Here is a 23,945-nt window from a genome sequence, read left to right as displayed (position 1 = left end):
CCCCTGTCTGTCCTCCCCACCAGAATCAGAGATCTCTACTTGGCTGGTTGTTAGGCATGGACATGAGCTGGCACAACTGTTAGGTATCTCCAAAATGGCACCTGCTCTCTATCAGCTTGTTTTTATTTTATTTTATTTATTTTTTTTTATTTTTATTTTTTGACAGGCAGAGTGGACAGTGAGAGAGAGAGAGAGAGACAGAGAGAAAAGTCTTCCTTTTGTCGTTGGTTCACCCTCCAATGGCCGCCGCGGCCAGCGCACTGCAGCTGGTGCACCGCGCTGATCCGATGGCAGGAGCCAGGTGCTTATCCTGGTCTCCCATGGACTGCAGTGCCCAAGCACTTGAGCCATTCTCCACTGCACTCCCGGGCCACAGCAGAGAGCTGGCCTGGAAGAGGGGCAACCGGGACAGAATCCGGCGCCCCGACCGGGACTAGAACCCGGTGTGCTGGCGCCGCAAGGTGGAGGATTAGCCTAGTGAGCCACAGCACTGGCCTCTATCAGCTTGTTACAGGATGCAGTTGCAAGGTGATCAAGAAGAGAGAAAATGTGCCCCCACCTTGTTTTTTCTCCTCTAGTTTAGTGGGTACACTATCCCCCACAGGGTTCTAAGCCAGATTCTCTCTAGGTTCTTCCGGCAGCTTTTTTTGCCAGTGGCTTGGACTGCTGCAGTCTGGTCTCACCTCACTGTCCAACACTGTTGCAGAGGCTCTTGGCTGCATGTTTTGCATGTCCTCGCCCTACACATAGGTCTAGTGTTTCCCTCCAATTTTCATAGGGTTTCCTCTGCTCTTTTCTCCCTAACTCTTTACTGAGATTACACTCTTTCCACTTTTTCAAAACTATCTTCTCCTAGACAAGAGCAGCAAACTCCCTCCCTACTCCACCATCTTAATCCTTCCCCCTCCCATGACTTTAACCCAATTTAGTGTCCACTTTTCCCCCTGCTATTATGAAGGCTTTCTTGAATTCATACTATACCAAACATTTTACTTTAGGAGCTACCTTCTCTCCATAATACTATTGCATATTTATTTCCTGGATTACAGTTACAAAGTGTTTTTGTACATGTAAATGAAATTTCTCTTTTAATTTTTTTTCTCAAATTAAGAATCAGTTTTCTCTCCCTCACTCATGAAAATGTTCATGCAAAATGATTTGGTATTTCAATCATAATAGATTTGACAAAAGTCTTCACATTAGAAATAAAACATGAGTAGGCATACTACAGCAAGTCTTGATGAAAAAAGAAATTGTAATTTTTGGAGCAGAGTTCTCACTTAGAATTATTTTGAGCTCAAAAAAGCAACATTTCTAAAGAAGATGATCACTTTATAGGAATAGTTTTCCAAGTGTTTTATGTTCACTTTGACCACCTTTGGGGAGATACAAATAAAATGCTTTTCAAGTATAGTATCTGTGATCCTCTTCTAAAAACAAATACACAGTTTGGGTTTAAACATTCCTATGGTGAGGTGTTCAGGAACAAGTTTCACTGTGGTGCTAATGCTTTCTGAATTACTGCGGAGGAGCTCTGGGAATCCCTAGCCTCTAGCATAAAAATACCTGTTCTATGGCCATCTAAAATGCATTGCAGAAGATGATATTTAATGTATGCAAAAACTCTCAACGTTTATTCATGGACATCATCATTTGATTTGATTTTTCTTTTTTTCTTTCTTTCTTTTTTGACAGGGCAGAGTTAGACAGTGAGAGAGAGAGAGACAGAGAGAAAGGTCTTCTTTTTTCTGTTGGTTCACCCCCCAGATGGCCGCTACGGCCAGCACGCTGCACCGACCCGAAGCCAGGAGCCAGGTGCTTCCTCCTGGTCTCCCATGCGGTTGCAGGAGCCCAAGGACCTGGGCCATCCTCCACTGCCCTCCCAGGCCACAGCAGAGAGCTGGACTGGAAGAGGAGCAACCTGGACAGAACCGGCGCCCCAACTGGGACTAGAACTGGGTGTTCCTGCGCTGCAGGTGGAGCATTAGCTTGGTGAGACACGGCACCGGCCTATTTGATTTTTTTTATATTTCAACTTCCCATTTTATTAATAGTATTTTACAAACAGAAAAATTTTTAAATGCAATGCAGCTCCACTTCTATTTTTTAAAAATTTGTATTTATTTGTATGTATCTTGTAAATATAACATCAGGAACATAGTGATTCTTCCCATCGCCCTCATCGTCCCACCCACTCCCCTTCCCTTCCTCCCTCCTCTCCTATTTGGTCTGAGAAAGAAAAGGAAAAAGAAAAGGAAATAGAAAAGGAAAAAGAAAAGGAGAGGAGAGGAGAGGGGAGGGGAAAGAAAAAGAAAAAGAAAAGAAAAGAAAAGAAAAAGAAAAAGAAGAGTAAAATAACTAAGAGAACTATTCCTCAACAGCTTAAACAAGGGCTGTTATTTGTTGCTTCTTGATGGTGTTTTCACATTTTTTTTTTCCTTTTTCTTCTCTCTTCCTTCCTCCCCCTTCTTTCCTGTTTGAAACTTAATTGTCTTTAAAGAACCCAAGGATAAAACATCTTTTGTGAGCTCTTGGACATGACTATAACTTAGGAGACATAATAATATCATCCTTTTAATACACTAAAAGGAAGTGATTTTTGAGAGCATGTTTTACTATTAAGTCTCATGATACAACTCTTTGTGGACAGAGGTCCTGCATGGGAACTTAGTGCACAGTGACTCTTGTTTATTTAATAAATAATACATTTTATATGACATCAGTGATCACCCAAGGCTCTTGGCATGGGCTGCCTCAGCTGTGGAAGCCTTTTGGAGCCAGAAGCTCAACAAGGCCATAAGCAAAGTGGAAGTTCTCTCCTCCCTTCAGAGAAAAGTACCTTTCTTTGGCGGCCACTTCTTTCCACTGGGGTCTCACCCACAGGGGTCCTTTTGCCCAGAGCGTCTTGGCTTTCCATGCCTGAAATGCTCTTCCTGGGCTTTCCAGCCAAATTGGAATGCCTTAAGGGCTGATTCTGAAGTCAGAGTGCTACTTAAAGTGATTATCATTCTATAAGTCTGCTGTATAGACAGCTTCCAGTATTGGCACCTTAACTCCTTTTTAATTCTGTCTATTCTTGTTTCCAAACATTGAACTCTATAATATGAACAGTTTAACTCTGTTTGCATCTACATAGTCACTTTACCACTTGTTCTTATCCATTTGATCTTTGTAGCACTTAAGCTGCTATTTTTATCAGCCAGCTTAAGGGATTTTGGACTCTCATGGCTAGTTGTTAGGTTGTGCCCTGTATGAATGTATGTAGGACTATACTGCTTTGTGATTGTATACTTCATACATTTCACAATTACAACTTTATGATCTCACCATTTGATTTATTTTAGACTTGGTGCCAGAGAGGCTGCTCTTGACAGCTCTGACTGGTATTAGAAGGGAGCCAGGCAGGGAGGCAAGGCTGAGATCACAGAGGGGTTAGTCCCTGGGGCTGAGCAAGAGCAAGACTGAGAAGAAAGGCTAGAGCTTGTCTGGGCTGGGGGGAGTGGTGATGGGTGGGTGGTGGCGGCAGGGAAGCAGCAGAGAGGGGATTAGTGAGAACATAAGGAGAGATGAGGTGAGAGTTGTCCTGGTTAGAGTTTTGGGGGCTATGATATAAAACAGTGCCTAGGAAGGAGAACTTGTCCACAGCCACCTAGGCAGGCATCAGGGAATTCTCATCTAGGGAACTGGGCACTGAAACCAGGTCTGGGAATCCAGAGTAGGTGCCACGGTCTTGGGCGTGCTGAGAGGTCTGTCGGAGGAGAACCTAAGGATCATGCCAGGTCGGGGCCTGGTGGGAATGAAAAGCCACAAGCCCTGGAAGAAAGACTGGGGCTCAGGAACCGTAGTATCAAGGGGCAACAGGTCCCAGAGATGCCTCTCTCTTTCCTGGGGAGCCCTCTTGTCAAGAAGCTAGAGGCCTGACAGCAAGCCAGTGCGGCATCCACAAGCAGGCGGCACCCTCTTGACTTCCATGAGAACACAGGTGGAGCTGCAGAGAAAGTGGTCCATCATAGAGCCTGTAGGATGCATAAGCACAGAGGAGTGGGTCTTAGAGAACACAGGAATCATGGGAAGAGGAGGAAGGACCACTTTTCTAGCACACAGGTTGTTCTGAGATGCCATTTAGGGTACCCCCAGTAAGCAAAATAACTTACATAATCTGGATCTGTGAGAATTCAGCTGTGGGGGTAGGGAGAGAGCCCCTCTTCTAGAGATATTAATGTCTTAGAGCCACAAGACACATTGGAAATTTTGTGGAAGATAACTAGTCAGAAGGGACAGAAAGATGACCAAATAATATCACATGAAAACACTTTGGAAATTGTAAACACAGCATGCACATATGTATTGATATTTCTTTATCTGTCAAACATATGTTAGCAATTCTCACAATAGGAATGAGTTCTTTTTTTAAAAAAGGATTTATTTTTTATTTATTTGAAAAGGAGATTTACAGAGAGAAGGGAAGGAAAGGAAGGGGAGGACAGGGAAGGGGTGGGGAGGGGAGGTGAGGAGAGGGGAGGGGAGGGGAGGAGGGGAGGGAGGAGAGAGAGAGAGAAAGAGAGTGAGTGTGTGTGTGTGTGTGTGTGTGTGAGTCTGCCACTGCTGGTTCACATTCCAAATAGCCACAAATAGCATCTGAGGCTGGATCAGGCCAAAACCAGGAGCCAGGAGCTTCTTCTGGGTCTCCTACATGGGTGAAGGGGCCCAAGCACTGGGGTCGTCTTCCACTGCTTTCCAAGGTGCATTATTAGGGAGGCGAATTGGAAGTGGAGCACCTGGGCTGGCGCCGTGGCTCAATAGGCTAATCCTTCATCTAGCGGCGCCGGCACACCAGGTTCTAGTCCCGGTCAGGGCGCCGGATTCTTTCCCGGTTGCCCCTCTTCCAGGCCAGCTCTCTGCTGTGGCCAGGGAGTGTAGTGGAGGATGGCCCAAGTGCTTGGGCCCTGCACCCCATGGGAGACCAGGAGAAGCACCTGGCTCCTGCCTTCGGATCAGCGTCGTGCGCCGGCGGCAGCACGCTGGCCGCGGCGGCCATTGGAGGGTGAACCAACGGCAAAGGAAGACCTTTCTCTCTCTCTCTCTCTCACTGTCCACTCTGCCTGTCAAAAAAAAAAAAAGGAAGTGGAGCAGCTGGAACTTGTAGGGGACTTGAACTTGCTATGCCACAATGCCAGCCTGGGCATGCACATTTGAAAATTTGTCTTCTGATAGGAAGAAATTGAGGAAAGATTCATTGCATAGAGTCCAGGCTAATATCTCTTCTTTGAAAGTGCATAATCATTGCTCATGTCAATCAAACTTTGAAAGAGAACTTTAATAACTTAATAAAAATATAAAAGAGGGGCCGGCACTGTGGTGTAGCGGGTAAAGCCACCACCTGCAGTACCGGCATCCCATATGGGCGCCGGCTCAAGTCCCAGCTGCTCCATTTCCAACCCAGCTCTCTGCTGTGGCCTGGGAAAGCAGTAGAAGATGGTCCAAGTCCTTGGGCCCCTGCACTCGCGTGGGAGACTGGGAAGAAGCTCCTGGCTCCTGGCTCCTGGCTCCTGGCTTCGGATCAGCATAGCTCTGGCCACTGTGGCCAATTAGGAAGACCTCTCTTTCTTTCTCTCTGCCTCTCCTTCTCTCTCTGTTAACTCTGACTTTCAAATAAATAAATAAATCTTTAAAAGAAAATACAAAGGATCAGAATATATAGACAATCAGTGTTAAAGGTATTTCCAGATTTATCCTATTGTTACTGACAGTTAATATGGCGAGAATCCAGACATTTCAACAAGTCTATGTGCGTTTCTAGAAAGCACTATCAATGGAGATCCTATAGCCTTTTTTATGTCACCTAAGTCAGGGCAATAGTAAGTTCCCAGTGTTGTTTGTATCCCTATTAAGAATTTTTACAGACCTAATGGAAATGCCATCATCTGCTCTGTGGACACTTCCTTAACTTCTCTGTGAGGTTAGTTCCTCCCTTCCTGGGATCCGATGGCCTCCGCTCAGTCCTTTCTGGGAGCACACTGAGTTATTTACCATCTGCCTTGCCTGTTGAGTTCTCAGCTCCTAGATACAAGGATTGTTGTTACTATATTTTATAAGCCTGACAGTGTGTGGCACACACTATGTAAGATTCAAGTTTTGAGGCTGGTGCTGTGGCATAGTGAGTAAAGCTGCCACCTGCAGTGCCGGCATCCCATACAGGCGCTGGTTCGAGACCCGGCTGCTCCACTTCCGATCCAGCTCTCTGCTATGGCTTAGGAAAGCAGCAGAAGATGGCCCAAGTCCTTGGTCCCCTATACCCACTTGGGAGACCCAGAAGAAGCTCCTGGCTCCTGGCTTCAGATTATCCCAGTTCTGGCTGTTGCAGCCATTTGGGGAGTGAACCAGTAGATGGATGACTTCTCTCTCTCTCTCTCTCCCTCTCTCTCTGCCTCTCTGTAACTCTGCCTTTCAAATAAGTAAATAAATATTTAAAAAAAGATTCAAGTTTCTCAAACAGGCTAACATGTGGTTAAAATAAAATAATAATTTATGGTTTTAAAATCTTTTCTGGGATGAACTCTAAGTTTTGTTTTTATTTCTTTTTCCAAATTATTTTTTCCCACTGTAAAAGTGGTGTGGATAAAATACTAAAAGTACAGAAACATTTGAAAAACATCTCTGATTTCACCTCACAGTTACCACTAATATTCTGACTGGAGTAACCAGCATTCAGTGCCGTCTCGGATCCCAAATGACACTTGAGGTCATCTTCATGGAAGCATGACAATATAAGCACATGTGCGCTATGAGAATTTGAGTCCTGCTCTTCAACTTCTCTTTCTTAATTCTTCAGATGAAACTATTTGTCAGCCATCTTTACTGGAGAGCATCTCAAAACGGTACGTGTACGTTGTTGCCCACATTTCTGATGGCAAACTGAAAACTGGGTTATGCTGTTGTATTTCTTGCACCTGCACGAAGCTGTCTCTGTAACGTGCTTAGCCAGAGTGTAGTGGATGCATCTGGTTTACAAGTTAACCGGCAGAATTTGTTTATAAATCCACTGAAGAGCTAAATGAAGCAAACTATATTATCGTACTTGCTAATTACATTTGATTTCTGCTGAAAGCTTATTACAGCTACAGACTGAAAGACCTTTTTAATTTTGTTTATACCCATATCTGCTTTTTAGCCCTAGAAGTTGCTTTTCTCCTCAAAGCTCAGAAGGAGGGTTAGGGCAGGGGGTTGCAGGACGTGGTGGTATGGGTTAACAGCCCCCGAATTTTGCTTGCTCGCACCCTTGGTGTCACAGCTTGTTTGTCTCCCCAGCCATCCAGAAATACACAATGTTTTCCACTTACATTTAGCCCACTACTGTCTGAGAGGAGAAGAGAGTCCCTTGTAGATCCAGCAAGATGACTGTAAGGGCAAAACACGTTTGTCTGAATTACATTTATCTGAACAAGCCATGTTCGAACAGTCACGTCAACTCTGAAGTGCTCTCCTCCTTTTTCATCAAAATGAAAGTGTGCCCAACATTTCACTGACCACCAGCGTGGTGTGTGTTCAGGAATGGTGGATCTGTGTGGTCGCAGTTCCATCGCTAGCTCATCCCACCCGTGTTCCTTCTGAAAAGCAGTTTTCTGCCCCCACCACCTCTGTCAATCTAGAGCAGTGAGAGATAATCATCACCTTCTGGAACAATCACCTGCAAAATTGCTATACTGCACAGGGAGTCTGGATAAATAGGCTGTTCTCATTTACCCTTTCTCTCTGTTAACAGCAGCATTGCCTGCAATTCTGTACTGAGGCTAGGGCTTGCTTAGCTTCTACATTTGCCACATCTCCAAGTGTTGCTTCAGGATGCCGTTGGATGCCTATGGTGGAGTAGAGGTGGCAGGCACTGTATCTGCACACGACAGCTGAGATCTCTTTATTATCTTCAGTGAACTTCCTACACAGCAATTCTTAAAGTCCTTGGGATCCTGCAAGAACTTTCAAGGGATCCATGACATAAAAATTCTTTTCATAAAAATACAAAGGCATTATCTGCCTTTTTTATTGTGCTGACACCTGTACTGATGACTCCAAAGCGAGGGTGGATAAAGGAGCCAGCACCGTAGTCCCAGTTGAAGTAGTGACATCAGACTGTGCTAGCCATCCGATCGTATTTTCTTTTATCCCTGTGTACTCACAGAGGGCAAAGAACCAGTTTAATGTCAAACAGTAAAAACTCAAAAGACTAAATCTCAACCCTTGACTGTGACCAGCCAGGAAGTATACGTGAAGCATTGTGCTGCATATGGAAGTACAATACGCATCTGTGCAGGTATTTGAGGAGGGAGCTGAATTAGGAGGGTTTGTTCCCCTAAAAAAATGCCATTTTTACTTGGAAGAATGACTGACAAACTATGGTTATTCATACTTAGGTATTTGGCAGACATTTTGTCAAAAAGGAACAAAGTGAACTTGTCACTTCAAGGAAAACAACTGACAGTATTTGTTGCCAACAATAAAACTTGAGCTATCAAGCAAAAATTTGAATTTTGGAAAATTTGTATCTGCCACTGTGAGCTTGACAGTTTCCTGATTCTTGAAGCCTTTTCCAAGAAGACTGGTGTGATGTTAATGGTGTGATTTGTTGCTACTGCACTATGAAGTGTGTCAACTTTTGCAATATCTATATAACTCAGTGATACATTTTCCAAATGACCAGGGCATGATATTATAAAATCATGCAGAAGTAAAAAGTTCACTGAACCTGCAAAATAAACCCATTGATTTTAATGTATTGGTATGAACAAGGAAAGTTGTTGATATAGTTTGATTCCATATTGAAACTATTCTTAAAGAATCTGCCGCTTGTTGAGTGTTGGTGTACTATCAAAGAATAATCACGATTTAAAAGGCTATTACTCTCCTTTTCCAACTACACACTTGTGTGAGGCTGAACTTGCTGCATAGGCTTCAGTCAAGACCGGACATCACAAAGAATTGAATGCAGAAGCAATATGAGAATCCGCTTAATCTGGTATTAAACCAGACATTGAAGAAAGATGTCATTCTTCTCCCTGAATGCTTTTGTTTGTCAAAATACAGTTACTTTGTATTAAAATATGCTACATTAGCAGGTCATGGGTTTATTATTATTTAAGAATCAACTAATAACTATTTTTGAAATTTCTTTTAAGTTCTAATATGATAGATATTCTATACATGATATAAGCCATGTATAGAAATTCTTCAGAATTATTAATAATTAAGAATACAAAGGAGTCCTAAAAACCAAAACCTGAGGGCTTTTCTTCTATATCATGCTATAGTAAAATTGTAATGGCTGATGTCAAACTTGTTTTTATTTCATAGCCATCCGTACAGAAATGCTTTGTATTTGCATGTGTGGCATAAAATAGACTAAATTCTTAAAACTCCGTGTACCTTAAAAATAATCTATGCTAAGCTGAATTTGTGAAATCTGTCCTAGAGAACTGAAGTTTTCAGTACCCTAAAAAAATTATTCCTATAAACAAAATTCATTCACAAATGCTATGTGGCTAACTTTAAGTTTTCCTTTTTTTCTAATGCTGTTAAATATTTTAGGTATTGTTTTGACCATATCCCACAAATTTTTATGTCAAATTCTCATTTTCATTTAATTCAAAACATTAAAATTTTTCTCTTGAGATGTATTTGACCCGAGTATTATTTAGAAGTGTGTTTAGTTTCCAAATATTCAGAAATACTTCCCAGCTCTTTCTGCGACTGATGTCTAGTTTAATTCTGTTGTGATCAGAGAACATGCTTTGAATGATGTCTATACTTTGAAGTTGCTTGTGTTCCCACACGTGGTCTTGAGAAGGGTGCGGATTCTGCTATCGTGGGAGTGTGCCAGAGATGGCAATGAGATCAACTGGATGGACCGCGCCATCAGTTCATAGGATCCCCTCATTTCTTTCTGTCTGATTGATCAGTTGCTAACACACAGGCAGTGAAGTCTCAAGCTATATTAGCGAATTTGCCTATTTCTCCTTGCACTTCGATTCATTTTCCTCATGTATTCTGGTGATCTTTTGTTAAGCATATACACATTAATGGTTGTAATATCTTCTTGGAGGACAGATTCCTTTTTTCATCACATAATGCTCATTTTTTTTTTTTAGATTTATTTCATTTATTTGAAAGGTAGGGTAACAGAGACAGAGGGAGAAACAAAGAGAGCAAGAGATATTTCATCCACTGATGAGTCCCCAAATGGCTGCAATGGTCAGGGCTAGGCTAAGATGAAGCCAGGAGCCAGGAACTTCATCCTGGTCTCCTGTGTGGGTAGCAGAGGTCCAAGGACTTGGGCCAATTTCTGCTGCTTGCCCATGGTCATTAGCAGGGAGCTGGATTAGAAGTGCACAGCTGAGTCTCCAACCATTGCTCCAACTTAGGATTGCAGCATTGTTAGTGGTAGTTTAACCCGTTGTGCCACAATGGTGATTCTTCTCAATCTCTCATGATTTCCTTGTTCTGAAGTTATCTTTGTCTGAATATAACAACTCCAGTTTTCATTTATTCGAGTCAGCATATCTTTATCCCTTTACACTTAACTTACTTGGGTATTTAAAGTGGATTTCTCATAAACAACATAGCTGGATCCTATGTTTTATTTAGTTAATTTTACCAGTCACATTTAAGGTGACTGTTAATGTGGTCAGATTCATATTTATGATACTTGTAACTTTCCAATTTGTCACACTGATGGTTTATTTCTCCTCTTTTTCTGCCTTCTCTATCTTTAATGAGAACTTTATGTAATTCCATTTTATTTCATGTATTACTGTATAGATTTTGTTCCTCTTAAAAATTTTAGTGATTACTCTAGAATTTATAATATCTTTTTCTATAAAAATATTTTATTTATTTGAGAGGTAGAGTTACAGACAGAGAGGTAGAGACAGAGAGAAAGGTCTTTCAGCTACTGGTTCACTCCCCAAATGGCTGCAATGGCTAGAGCTGGGCCAATCCGAAGCCAGGAGCCAGGAGCTTCTTCTGGATCTCCCATGTGGGTGCAAGGGCCCAAACACTTGGGCCATATTCTACTGCTTTCCCAGGCCATAGCAGAGAGCCAGTTCAGAAGAGGTGTAGCTAGGACATGAACCAGTACCCAAAAGGATGCCAGCACTATAGGCGGAGGCTTAGCCTGCTATAGCAATGGCCGCTATAATATCATTTATATTTTTTAATTTTTAAAAAAGATTTATTTTTATTTATTTGAAACAGAGTTACAGAGAGAGGTAGAGACAGAGAGAGAGATCTTCTATCCGCTGGTTTACTCCCAGATGGCCGCAATGGCTGAAGTGTCGATCCAAAGCCAGGAGCCAGGAGCTTCTTCTGATCTCCCACGTGGGTGTAGGGGCCCAAGGACTTGGGCCATCTTCTACTGCTTTCCCAGGCCACAGCAGAGAGCTGCATTGGAAGAAGAGCAGCCGGGACTAGAACCAGAATCCATATGGGATGCCAGCGTTTCAGGCCAGGGCCTTAACCTGCTGTGGCACAGTGCCGGCCCCTATAATATCATTTTTAAACCAATAAAGTCCACCTTCAAAGAACACCACCACCACTAACATTTAGTGTAGATGCCATATAACAAACAATTCACAATTTCTCTTTATTGTTCATTGTTACATTGTTGTCATTCATTTCTCTTGTCCATGTGCTATAATCACCTAAGACATTATTGCTTTACACACTTTGCTTTTAGATCAATTACTAATGAAGAGGAAAAGATGTTACCTGCATTTACTCCTTGACACTCCTTTCTCTATACAGCTGCAACTCTCTGACCTGTATCAATTTCCTTCTTCCTGAAGAACTTACTAACATTTCTTTCAGGATCTCTCTATTGGTCATTAATTCCCACAATTTTTTTTTAATCTGAGGAAGTATTTCTCCTGTATTTTTGAGGGATACTGTTGGTGGATATAGAGTTCTAAATTTGTGGGAGTTTTTCTTTCAGCACTTTCAATATTTAAATCCACTCTGTTCTTGCTTTCATTGTTTCTGATTAGAAATATGCTGTAATTCTTGTCCTTTTTCCTCAACAAAAAAACGTATGTCCTGCCTTCCTCTATAGTTTCTTTCAAGGTTTTTATCTTTGATTTGCAACAGTTTGAATGTGACATGTGGAGGTTTCTTGTTTTTCTGGCGTTTTGGTTATTTATCCTGCTTGGTGTCCTCTGAGCTTCTCGGATTTGTGGTTTTGTGTCTGTCATCAGTTCTGGAAAGCTCTGAGATATTGTGACTTCAAAAATTTCTTCAGCTGCATCCTCTTTTCCTCTCCTTCTAGTATTCTAATTAACAGATGTTAAAACTTGAAAATACCCCTCATTGCCTGAAGGCTCTGTTCTGATTTTTGTTTTATCTTGTTTTCTTTATTATTTCTCATGACTTCAGTTTAGAAAACTTCTGTTAACCTCTCTTCCAGCTCCTTGATCCTTTCTTTGGCCATGTCAAGTCTACTGATGAACTAGGGCCTTTACTGTTTCTGTTACAGTGGTTTTCTTTTTTTTTTTTTTTTTATTTCCAGCATTTCCTTTTGCTCCTTATTTGGGGTCTCCATCTCTCTGCTTACATTACCACATATTCTTGCATGTTGTCTTCTCTTCTCCATCAGAGCCCTGAGCATGTTAATTATAATTATTTTAAACATCCTGTTTGATAATTCCAAAAGCTATGTCATCCTGGGTCTGACTCTGATGCTTGTTTTGTATACTATCAGACTGTGTTTTTTCTCCTTGCCTTTTAGCATCCTTGAGACTTCTTGCTGAAATATTTTATGTTGCTAGATCAGTCCATTTTCATGACTTTAATACCTGAGAGGAGATTCTTTAAGAAAGAAAAGGTTTACTTCACGTTCTATTTTGGAGTGCACAGCTCAGGATTGCTTGGCTCCATTAGTCTGGCTTCTGGTGCCTTCTGGCGCTGCTGGAGCAGGTGTGGAGGAATGATCGCGGGGTGAGTCAGGAAGAGAGACACACACAGGAAACACCAGCAGCTCATACAATCATCCCTCTTGCAGAAACAAGCGTCTGAGGCCAAGTACCCAGGGACCGGAAGACCTCCCACCAGAAGCCATAAGTAGATCAGTCTCCATCCTTAATCCATCAACCATTAATATAAGACTTCATGATTTCAACACCTTCATGAGTCCAGGTAGCCAAGTCCTGCTCCATACATAACAGCTGCGTAATAGGAATTGAGGGAAAATAGGTGCGTATGTTCATCTGGCTGAGTTGGCAGATTGAATGTTTTGTGTAGCTGTAGATGCCAGAGGCCCTCTTCCCCTGGTGCTCCTGATTCTGCGTCTCCGTTTGAGGCTGGGCCCTCTGGGTGCTCCTCCTCACAGCATCCCCATCTCGCAGCTCTTTAAGCCGCAATCCACTCTCGCACAGGAGCCCTGGAGGGCTGCAGGTAGAAGCCCCGTCCTGGTGGTGACGGGTGAAGGAACACCGGATACTTCAGGCATGTTCTGAGCTGTGAACCTCACAGGTCCGTAGCTCCACCTCCCCCTTTGATGAAACAGAAAGGCCAGAGGAGACAGGGGTGGGAGAAATACCCCCTCCAGGGCTGAAGTTCTGGGAAAGTCCTGTCTCCCAGACAGTAGCTCTTTGCCATGGTAAAGGCTGTGGGCATATTGCACAATTATTACTCTTCCCTCTCACCTGCCAGAACCATGAAGGGCATTTCTCAGACTCCACTGTTAGAATCTGGTAGTATTCAAGGAAATCAAATTCACAGTCCCCTTAAGATTGCTACTTTAGCAATTTAGTTACAGTAAGAGTGTAAGTTTCTTTATGAAAGTTATTCCCTCTTTTGCCTCCTTTGATGAAGCGAGCACCGTGTTGGGTACTCCCATCAGGCAACACTCTGAGGCTGACCTCGCGCCAACAGCCCTCAAGGAACTGAAGCTTTCCAGCAGCCATGAGAATCAGCTCAGAAGCTGGTCTTCCCCAAGCTGAGCCTTCACACGAGACAGCAGACTCCCGTCAAAACCTTTTTTGCAGACATCGGAAAGGGCAAAACCAGAGGATGCAGCTAAGCCCTGGCCAATCCCTGACCTACAGAAACTTTGAACTAATAGTGGTATGTTGTTTTAATGTATGTTGCTGCTCTTGGGGTAATTTGGTATGCATATAATAGAGAGAGTATGTACCAATACCAAGGTGAAAAAATTATTTGTATATTTAATTGAAATATAAATGTATCCATTCAGCAAGGTTTTTGTTATTGTTCCTGTGCTATGCCAAAGCACTGAATTTGACACTCGGAAATACAACAGTAAGCAAAGACACACATAGGATGAAATTCTGGACTAGCTCTAATTGGAAATGACGGGATTCTTAGGCGTGAAGTGGATCCTTTGGTGGGGGGGCACAGACGCTTACCAAAATATACAGAAGATGATGTAAAATCATGTGTCGAGGGGCCAGCACTGTGGTGTAGCAGGTAAAGCAGCAGAGGATGGCCCAAGACCTTGGGCCCCTGCACCCACGTGGGAAACCCAGAAGCTCCTGGCTCCTGGCTTCAGACTGGTGTAGCTCCAGCCATTGCGGCCAACTGGGGAGTGAACCAGAGGATGGAAGACCTCTCTCTCTTTCTCTCTGCCTCTCCTTCTCTCTCTGTGTAACTCTGGTTTTCAAATAAATAAGTAAATAAATCTTTAAAAAAATTCATGTGCTGAAAGACACTCAGAGTCCTGGACCTCGGCCTCCTTGGGCATGCGTATTGCTTGGACTCACTGCTGTGCCCTCAGTTCAGATCAGGGCTCTCCCATGAGATGTGCTCATAGATACTTTACTGATGAGCTAAGACGGAAATGTTCTCCAAATGAAATTTCCACCGGATTTAAAAAATAATTCAAAAATCCATGCGGATAGATGTATTTATATCCTTCTGAACATTACAAAACAATAGTAGTCCAAAAAGTGACACTAGTGCAAAGAACCAATGAGCAAATGAGTTAAATAAAACTTAATATCTTGAAACAATCCAATAGTTATTTTTAAAATCTTTGTGATGAATTTTATTATAAAACCAAGCAATAAATGTAGGTTCCATTTGAGTGTAGAGAAAGTTGAATATTTGGGGAAAAGGATTAAAGTAAATGTTATGCTCATATAATACACAAGATTAATTTCATATGGATTAAATGGTTAACTGTAAGAAATCAAATTTAAAATCTATATTTAATTGATCTCAATATTTGGAATGACAGTCTAACAAGAAATTTACTGGAAGAAATAATGGAAATAATATGGAAAAACTAGTTACTATTATGTCTATAAAAGCAGAATACTCTTGAACATGAAAGACCATCAAAAAGAAGAGTAAAAGACAAGCTTCAAGCTTACATAAATATTTTAACCAAGATGACAGACAAGGACAGCTAAACTTCATGTCTAAAGATCTCTTTGTAAATCAATAAGAAAACCAGGTTGCCTTGATTTTAAAATTGGAAAAAGGACATGAACTGATGATTCATAACAGAAGATATGTAAATGGAGAATAAAGAAGAGACAGCTTAATCTTAGTACTGATAAAAGATATGTTAATATATATAATGAGATAGCATTGTTTTTATCCCTGCAATAGGCAAAATTAAAGAAAACACACATGGTAATACTTAATGTTAATGAGGGTACAAGAGCTGAACATTCATATATGATTTATGAGAGCTTAAATTGTTACAAATTCTTTTGGAGCAAATCAGTCATATATATGTAAGAATCTTTATACGCTCTAATACCCCTTGATTATTTAGGCCGATTCATGCAAACAAAGATTTGCAGGCAAAGATGTTCATGCCACTGTTATGACAGCAAAACAAACAAACAAAGCAATGCAAAAGTACCCTACAACTTGAATTTCCAGAAGTATGGAAATGATTAATTGATATCTTGAAATGTTAAGTAGCCTTTGAAAATTATGTTTTCAATGATGACATAAAAATGCTTACAAGACAATGCTAAGATGGGGTGGAGAGGTGGAAGCTGAAGGATGAGAAGTTCAAATTTTGTGTGTGTACATATTCACAAATCAATTCCTTACAAATGGATTCATGGGTCTAATGTAATTTTGATAGATTCCAATTGGATTTTATAAGAACAACTCAAAAATCCATCAGGAAGGATATATTTAGCACTGATACTTTTGAAATTTTGAAAAAGAGTTCTGAACATTATAAAACTTTCATTATTCCAAGAGTGACACTGACAAAGAACTCAGTAAGTGTATGTCAGATACACATGTGTACATGTGTGTCTAATGCACAGGTATACATCCTTCACAAGCAGATACAGAGGTAACAGGAATGATCTGTTCCAAAAGCCAAAGTCTACCATGTGTATTCTGAATGGTGAAATTATGGGCGATTTTCATTTCCTTGCTTATTGTTTAGTTCAATGTCTGAAATGTTTATAACATTTATCTCTTAAAATGCATTTTAAGTCTTTCAATGGAAATTGTACAATATTTATGGTTTTCTATAATGTGAATTTGAAAATTCAAAACAAAATTTTACTGCCACTCTTACCTAAATCTAGTGATTTAATGCAGGATGTCACAAACCCAGGGAAACAGCTGACTCTAAGCTCCAGTATTTCAGATTCATGAATTGTAAACCATCACAGTGAGAGTCTCTTACATTCCTGAAGTCCTCCAGTTGTGCTATTCTGTTCCTTTATTTCATAATTTCCAGCAATCTACATTTTCCATGTGTTGACACAAATACCTCTGCTCCTGATGAACCCTCTTCCATCATTTCCACCAATAGCCCAGAATCACATCATTGACAGCACTGAGCACCTACTGTACTTCTGCCTCTCTATACTTTTGTTACTATCTGTCCTACTTTTCTCATAGAATTTTATGAGGATCAGATGAGCATAATGTAACATAAAGTGCCAAAAAAAAAAAAAAAAAAAACCCAAATCAATGGTTAAACAAAATTGCTTTCTCACTGGAGGTGCTTAGCACATGATTTAAAAATAGCATTGGCCAGTTTTTTTATTTAGGAAACTATCTTTAATGTCTAATGTCAGTGAGTATTAGCATATTTTAAAGGCTTATTTGTGATTTATTTTTCAAGATTTACTCATTTATTTGAAAGGCAGAGTAGGGCAGAGAGAGAGAGAAAGAGAAATTTTTGATTCACTAGTTCACTTCCTCAAATGCCTGCAAGAGCAGGGGCAAGGTCAGGAGGCCAGGAACCAGAAACTCCCTCTGGATCTCCCCCGTGGACAGCAGGAACCCAAGCACTTGAGCCTTCAGCTGCTGCTTCCCAGGCAAATTAGCAGAAAACTGGATTGGAAGCCTGGAGTAGCTGGGACTTAGGTCAGGTACTTGGATATGGAAAGTGGGTTTTCCAAGTGGTGCCACAGCACTCACCCTTCACGACCCTTTATTCTAAACTGCTTCTCCACAAAGTCCTAATTACTCAACCTCACTGAAGAAGTTTTCAAAATCTGAATTTCATGAATGGAGAAGACCTACATTTTAGTTCTGTGACTGACATGGAGTATCTGCTCTTCAAAGAGGGAAAATAGATTTCCTTCTAGCCCCCATCCTCGAACCCGCGTAACAAGACCTTTGTATTTCCAACCTACTGGAAGCTTCATAAAGGAGATTGCATGTCACCTTAACTTGATCACTTCCAGTGACTATCTGATGTAAGGCAAACATCCACATTCTGAATATTAAATATTTTTCTTTGATCCCTCTCCTCATGCCCCATCCCTTCCTTTCTTAGTCCTGCTCGTCTTCATTCCATCTGTCTTCCTTAACCCCTATTCATGTTTTATATGAATCTGGATATAACTCCAATTTGGGAAATAGCTTTGATTTTCTAAATTCTTTTCTCAGATGTAATATTTAGTTTAAAAATATTTAAGGCACCATAATATACATATAACGTACATAAAACAAAGACAAGTCACAGCAAGGTAAAACAAGAGTCAAATAACTAAGGTGACTGCAGAATGGATAGCAGAACAAAGGGCTAAAGTTTATTCAGTTCAACAAGAAAGCCCTGGATAATGAAAATTAATGGAATTAGCTGAATTTCTGGACAGCCAAATGAAAAAAGACACACGGAGTCAGTCTTCATTGGCTACTGAAAGGAAACACACAAGCTTCGTTCCGAATGCAAGGCTGATGCAGAAGTCTCTGGCCTGCGGGATGACGGGAGATGTGGAGTTCCTCCAGAACCTTATTGTAGATTGGAGATACACAGGGAGGAACTGGAAGCAAGCCTGTTTTCAGGGCAGTATTCTACAAAAGGAAAGCCAGTTAATGATCCTGGCAACAGTAGTGGTTACAATAATGTGGATGGTGTGAACCTTTATAATAATGTGAATGGTGTGAACCTTTTCCCAGGTGGAAAAAGAACACAGAATTAAAGTGGAGTTTAATTCAGTGGGAGAGTGTAGATGGGCGGGAGGGGACTTCTACAAGGAAGTGATTCTTGGGCAATTTGTGAGCAGGCAGGAGGAGAAACGGCCTTGAAAAGTCATGAATACCTGAAACACAGGATGGTGTGGTGGCAGCCTGTGGGCCTGCAGCGCTGGTGCTGGGAGTGCCAGGGCACTGGAGCTGGAGGGCCAGGTGAGGCGGGGCCAGCTCCACACCACGCATGCAAGCTTGGGAGTTTTCCCCTGTGATGAGGATCCAAAGAGAGCTTTAAGCCAGGATGACTTGCTTCCAGTGGCACCATGGAGGACAGAGGCCAATCTGCAGTCAGGGAAATGGACTAGGAGTATCTTTTTTTTTTTTTTTTTTTTTTTTTTTTGACAGGCAGAGTGGACAGTGAGAGAGACAGAGAGAAAGAAGGTCTTCCTTTGCTGTTGGTTCACCCTCCAATGGCCACCGCGGCCACTGCGCTGCGGCCGGCGCACCATGCTGATCCGAAGGCAGGAGCCAGGTACTTATCCTGGTCTCCCATGGGGTGCAGGGCCCAAGCACTTGGGCCATCCTCCACTGTACTCCCTGGCCACAGCAGAGAGCTGGCCTGGAAGAGGGGCAACCGGGACTAGAACCCAGTGTGCCGGCGCCGCTAGGCGGAGGATTAGCCTAGTGAGCCGCGGCGCCGGCCTAGAAGTATCTCATAATCCATGGAGTATAGGAGTGGCAGGTGTGGAATGGACTCAACAGATTTCCAGGACTCTGCAGGGCAGGCCGCCTGAGCAGTCATTGTCAGATCCATCTCAGGCCCTGTCATTCACAGATAACTTAACATTGGCACGTTCCCTTGTTATGCCTTCCCTGCCCCCACTCCAACCTCTGGACTGGAGGAAAATCAGGAAGTTTTTGCACTCATTTCTAGAGCCTTCTATTCATGATATTTGGGGCTCTTTTTAATGCTCTCCCCCAAAAAAACCTGACTCCTAGGTTCTGGGGTTACAGACCTGTATGGGTGTGGTTTCTTTCACTGGACTGACATTTCAAAAATGTAGCCAAAGTTATTCTTAGGTTCTTGCTGGTTTTATCTAAAGAGTCATAACAGTTCATTTTGAGGAGGACACGGAAAGATTAAATGAAGGAAATCACAAGTTCTCCAGGGCTCTAGCGGCTTTTCCTAAAGCTGCAGTAGTAAAACTCAATAACTTGCTAAAATATTGCCATAGGAGGAAAAAAAAGTACTGAGGACCAGGGAATTAAGAGTGCTGCTGGCATGAAAGACCACTTGTTAGCACTTGGCTGGCACTAAAGTTTATGTTCCCGCTAACAAGAAGCTGATAACGTGAAAGCATTTCAAGGCTTGGCAATCACATGTCCTCTTTAGTGTTTTTTACTTCAATGGTACATACTTACAGGGAAAAAATCTAGGCTTCTTCAACATACATGCTGGTCATTTCAGAGCCATGCACACACAGTCCTGAACTTTGGCCATTTACTGTATGATCTACAGGTTACCCTCGTCTGGTCTATGCAAATACAAGGAGCAGGATGAATATCTACCCTGTGCTCTAAATCCTCCAGCTTAACATTTTGATTCCGCCACAACTGATAGACTTGAAGAGAGATTTGGGATTCAAATTGCCCTTCATCTGTTCCAGAAGTTGGCCTAGCAATGCAGTCAACGCGAGAGACCCATCAGTCTAACAGATTCTCTGCCTGCCTTCTTCAGAAATGGACCTTGAAAAATGAGACCTCAGAATCGAATTAGCTTGCACATTTGTGCACCATCCTTTGAAGGAGCCTGTAGGATGAGCAGCTGCTCCGCAGACCTCCCTGTCACTCCGAGGAAACGAACCAGGCTCTGATTTCTTCTTAACCGTGTCTGTCAGTCAAGCTGAATCCTGAAGGGATCAATATGGCAAATCCAGGTAACTCAGCACAGCTGAAGTTAAAGGATTCAAAGATGAATGAGTTGGTTTCTTTTCTATTAAAATGTTTATTTGTTGTTATTTGAAAACGTTCTAGAGACGTAACAACCACAAAGAGAAATCTTACATCTACTGGTTCATGCCTCAAATGCCTGCAACAGCTGGAACTGGGCCAGACTGAAGCCAGGAAACAAGACCTCTATCCAGGTCCCCTATATTGGTGGCAGGGCATCAAACACTTGGGCCATCACTGCTGCCTCCCTGGTGTACATTGAAGGAAGCTGGAATCAGAAGTGGATCTGGGACTTGAACTCAGGCACGCTAATCAGGGATGTGGCCATCCAAGTTGCACCTTAACTATGGTGCCAAATGTCTGCCCCAAGTAAGCTGGTTCCTATCTTGAAGGAGCTCAACCTTGGAATGGAAGCAAATAGGTAAGCAATTGCACTTTAAGCAATGAAAGCTACACAGGGATTCCTTATCCAGAATTCAATGCACAGTATTTTTTTTAATGATTTATTTATTTGAAAGGCAGAGTTACAGAGAGAGAGAGAGGGAGGGAGGGAGAGAGAGAGGGAGGGAGAGAGGGAGGGAGAGAAAATCTTCCAGATGCTGGTTCACTCCCCAAATGGCCTCAATGACCAGGGCTGAGCCAGGCCAAAGCCAGCAGCCTGCAGCTTCTTTCAGGTCTCCCACGTGGGTGCAGGGGTCCAAGCACTTGAGCCACCTTTTGCTATTTTCCCAGTCACATTAGCTGGGAGCTGGATTCGAAGTGGAGCAGTCAGATCTTGCACTGGTGCACGTATTGGATGCTGGTGTCGCAGGTGGTGGCTTTACCTGCTACACCACAACACTGGCCCCCACACTCACACTCTTAAACCAGTTATTTCATGCCTCCTTTTGCTTATACAACACCTCTAGAATTTGTGAAGCAACGTGACCTTTGAAAAATATTTATATAATTTTCCACCATCTTTCACATGAGGAAAACAGACTAGTTTTCAGTACCCAGCTCTTACACACTGACAAAAAAAGTTCTCTCAAGAAGAATTCTCTCAAGTGTTTTTGGATCTGTTAATTAATTGCGCAGGAGAAAGAAGGATTAGTCACTGTCTTGTTTTCCAATCCATCAGCAATGCCAGGGCTCCCACAGGTAAGTTGGTACATTCCATAGGCACACTCTTCGTGAGGACAATGAACAGGTTTGTTCTGCGATTTGTGTTGGAATGAAATTCTACTCACTCTTCTTTGCTGATTAATATTGTTTCACACAAACTGGACACTTAACATCATCAGACAAGGATGTGAGCTGTTGTTTAAGGATAAACTATCATGCTCTAGTCCAAAGCACTTTTTCCCAGCAGTCGCTACCTTACACCTTGGTGACCAGGAGGCAAGCAATTTGTTTGCTAACATTGGTAACCACCTGTCACTGGGAAGGGAAAAGCATCATACTTTTGGTTGTACCTGGCATGAGGACACAGATTATGGGGCTTAAAAAAGTTTGCTAAAAATGGACTCAAGATATGATTTAAAGCCGGCGCCGCGGCTCACTAGGCTAATCCTCCGCCTAGCGGCGCCGGCACACCGGGTTCTAGTCCCGGTCGGGGCGCCGGATTCTGTCCCGGTTGCCCCTCTTCCAGGCCAGCCCTCTGCTGTGGCCAGGGAGTGCAGTGGAGGATGGCCCAGGTGCTTGGGCCCTGCACCCCATGGGAGACCAGGAAAAGCACCTGGCTCCTGGCTCCTGCCATCGGATCAGCGTGGTGCGCCGGCCGCAGCGCGCCGGCCGCGGCGGCCATTGGAGGGTGAACCAACGGCAAAAGGAAGACCTTTCTCTCTGTCTCTCACTCTCACTGTCCACTCTGCCTGTAAAAAAAAAAAAAAAAAAAAAAAAAAAAAAAAAAAAAAGATATGATTTAGTTTGGTGCAAAACCTTTTGAAATGCATGCATACTAGGGATCTTCAAAAAGTTAATGGAACTATACATTATGAAAATACCGCATAGATTTCAAGTTTTTCAGCAAAATAAGCTTATCTTTTCAATCCGTTTTCCATGAACTTGCTCCTGCTTGTGTACTCTACGTGGAACCTGCAAATTCTCCATGGCAGATTGCAGGTGAGGAGGCAGCAGTGTGGGCCGAGACTGCAGGAACACACGAAGTCTTCACTGGACATGTGCTTTTTATTGAGACAGCAATCACTGTGTAGCTGACACAGCAGCCAGAGCAGAGACCCGCTCACTGCAGCCAGAATATTCCAGCTGGGCCATCACGCCAACGCCTTGTCTAGCTGATGTTTCTTCTATCTCCGATGTTAATTTGTCCTTCACTGATGGTCTTCAAGTCGTCTAAGAAACTCTGCCCATGGAAGCAATCCTTTAGAATTGCTTAAGCTGAAGATAGCTGCTGATGTATAAATAGGGAGTTTTAAGCGTTGCTTGTGCTTTGAGTTATTTGCAAAGACTCCTGGGAATGAATAAGTATTGTGGTCAGTTTTGTCCCTTGCCATTCATGGTCTCAAGGGGGAAAAAAAAAACCCTGTTGTCACATTTGAAGAGTGGCATATGTTTTTCTAGTAATTACATCTTATATGTTTACTATTCAAAAAATGCAGGTGTGGGTTTTTGAACAGTGGCCAATGACAATGTGCCTGACTGGCAGCAGCTCCCTAAGTGAGTCATGTTTCACTGTCTGTCGGTTTTTATAACTGTTTTCACTGCTAATTTGGTTCTGTGATGCAGTGTGCAATTAGTTCTATTATGGAAGCAGCTGTCTTCAGTTTTACAATGGCACTTTCCCTTTTGGCTCGCACAGAGCTTGTTGTGGTTCTGCTGATGTGATGATGGGAGTTGTAAAGTGGTACCTAGACGCGCCGCAGAAGGCCTGGATCTTCCACACTCACAGGATTCTTGCTTACTCACAGCTACTTGAAGGCTGTTTCTCACAGCTCAGTTGAGAAGAAGGTCACAAAGGAAGTCGCCTCTTGCTTGACGCATCCTGTGGAGTTTGGTGACCGGGCCACCTATTCCCTTGGCAACCTGTTTATAAAAATTCTAGTTGTGGGACGATGCTGTGGGGGCCACTTGGCAAGGTCAGCATCCCATATTCGAGTTCTGGTTCTAGTTCTGGCTGTCCTGCTTCTGATCCAGCTCCCTGGTAATGAGCCTGGGGAAGCAGCGGAAGATGGTCAACTACATGGGCCCTTGCCGCCTACGTGGGAGGCCCAGAGGGAGCTCCGGGCTCATGGCTTTGGCCTGGCCTAGCCCCAGCCATTGCAGCTATTTGGGAAGTGAACTAGTGGATGGAGCATGCATGCTCTCTCTTCCTTTCAAATAAAAAAGATAACAAGTGTTGGAGAGATGTGGGGAATAGGAAACTTACGATTGTTTTTGGTAATGTGAATTACTATAGTCATTATGAGAAAAGATATGGAGATTCTTCAAACAAATGCAAATAGAATAACCCTATAATACCGCTTCTTAATATGGAGCCAGAGGAATTTAAATGAATATGGTGAAGAGATAGTAACCCTCCCATGTTCATTGTAGCATTGTTCTCAATAGCCAAGATCTGAAAACCACCTAAATGATTCCTCAACAAA

The 23,945-nt window shown here is 42.6% G+C and overlaps 1 long non-coding RNA gene across 2 annotated transcripts in view; it reads right to left on the bottom strand.

Moving 5' to 3' along the window:
• Nucleotides 1-3,355: 3,355 nt before the first annotated feature.
• Nucleotides 3,356-23,945, bottom strand: part of LOC127492625 (uncharacterized) — a 95,936-nt gene continuing 75,346 nt past the window's right edge. Inside the window, exons 4-5 of one of the 2 annotated variants that reach the window (XR_016222768.1) lie at nt 7,341-7,398; nt 3,356-4,016 (exon numbers count right to left, since the gene is read on the bottom strand). This is a non-coding gene — a long non-coding RNA (uncharacterized LOC127492625). The remainder of the gene's footprint in view (nt 4,017-7,340; nt 7,399-23,945) is intronic. The other variant, XR_007922242.3, reaches the window with a different exon arrangement.

The sequence above is a fragment of the Oryctolagus cuniculus genome, chromosome 16, assembly GCF_051225735.1.
Source record: "Oryctolagus cuniculus isolate XC-2025 breed Fujian yellow rabbit chromosome 16, ASM5122573v1, whole genome shotgun sequence".
Classification (NCBI taxonomy): Eukaryota; Metazoa; Chordata; class Mammalia; order Lagomorpha; family Leporidae; genus Oryctolagus; species Oryctolagus cuniculus.
This window is presented reverse-complemented; position numbering and strand designations above follow the sequence as displayed.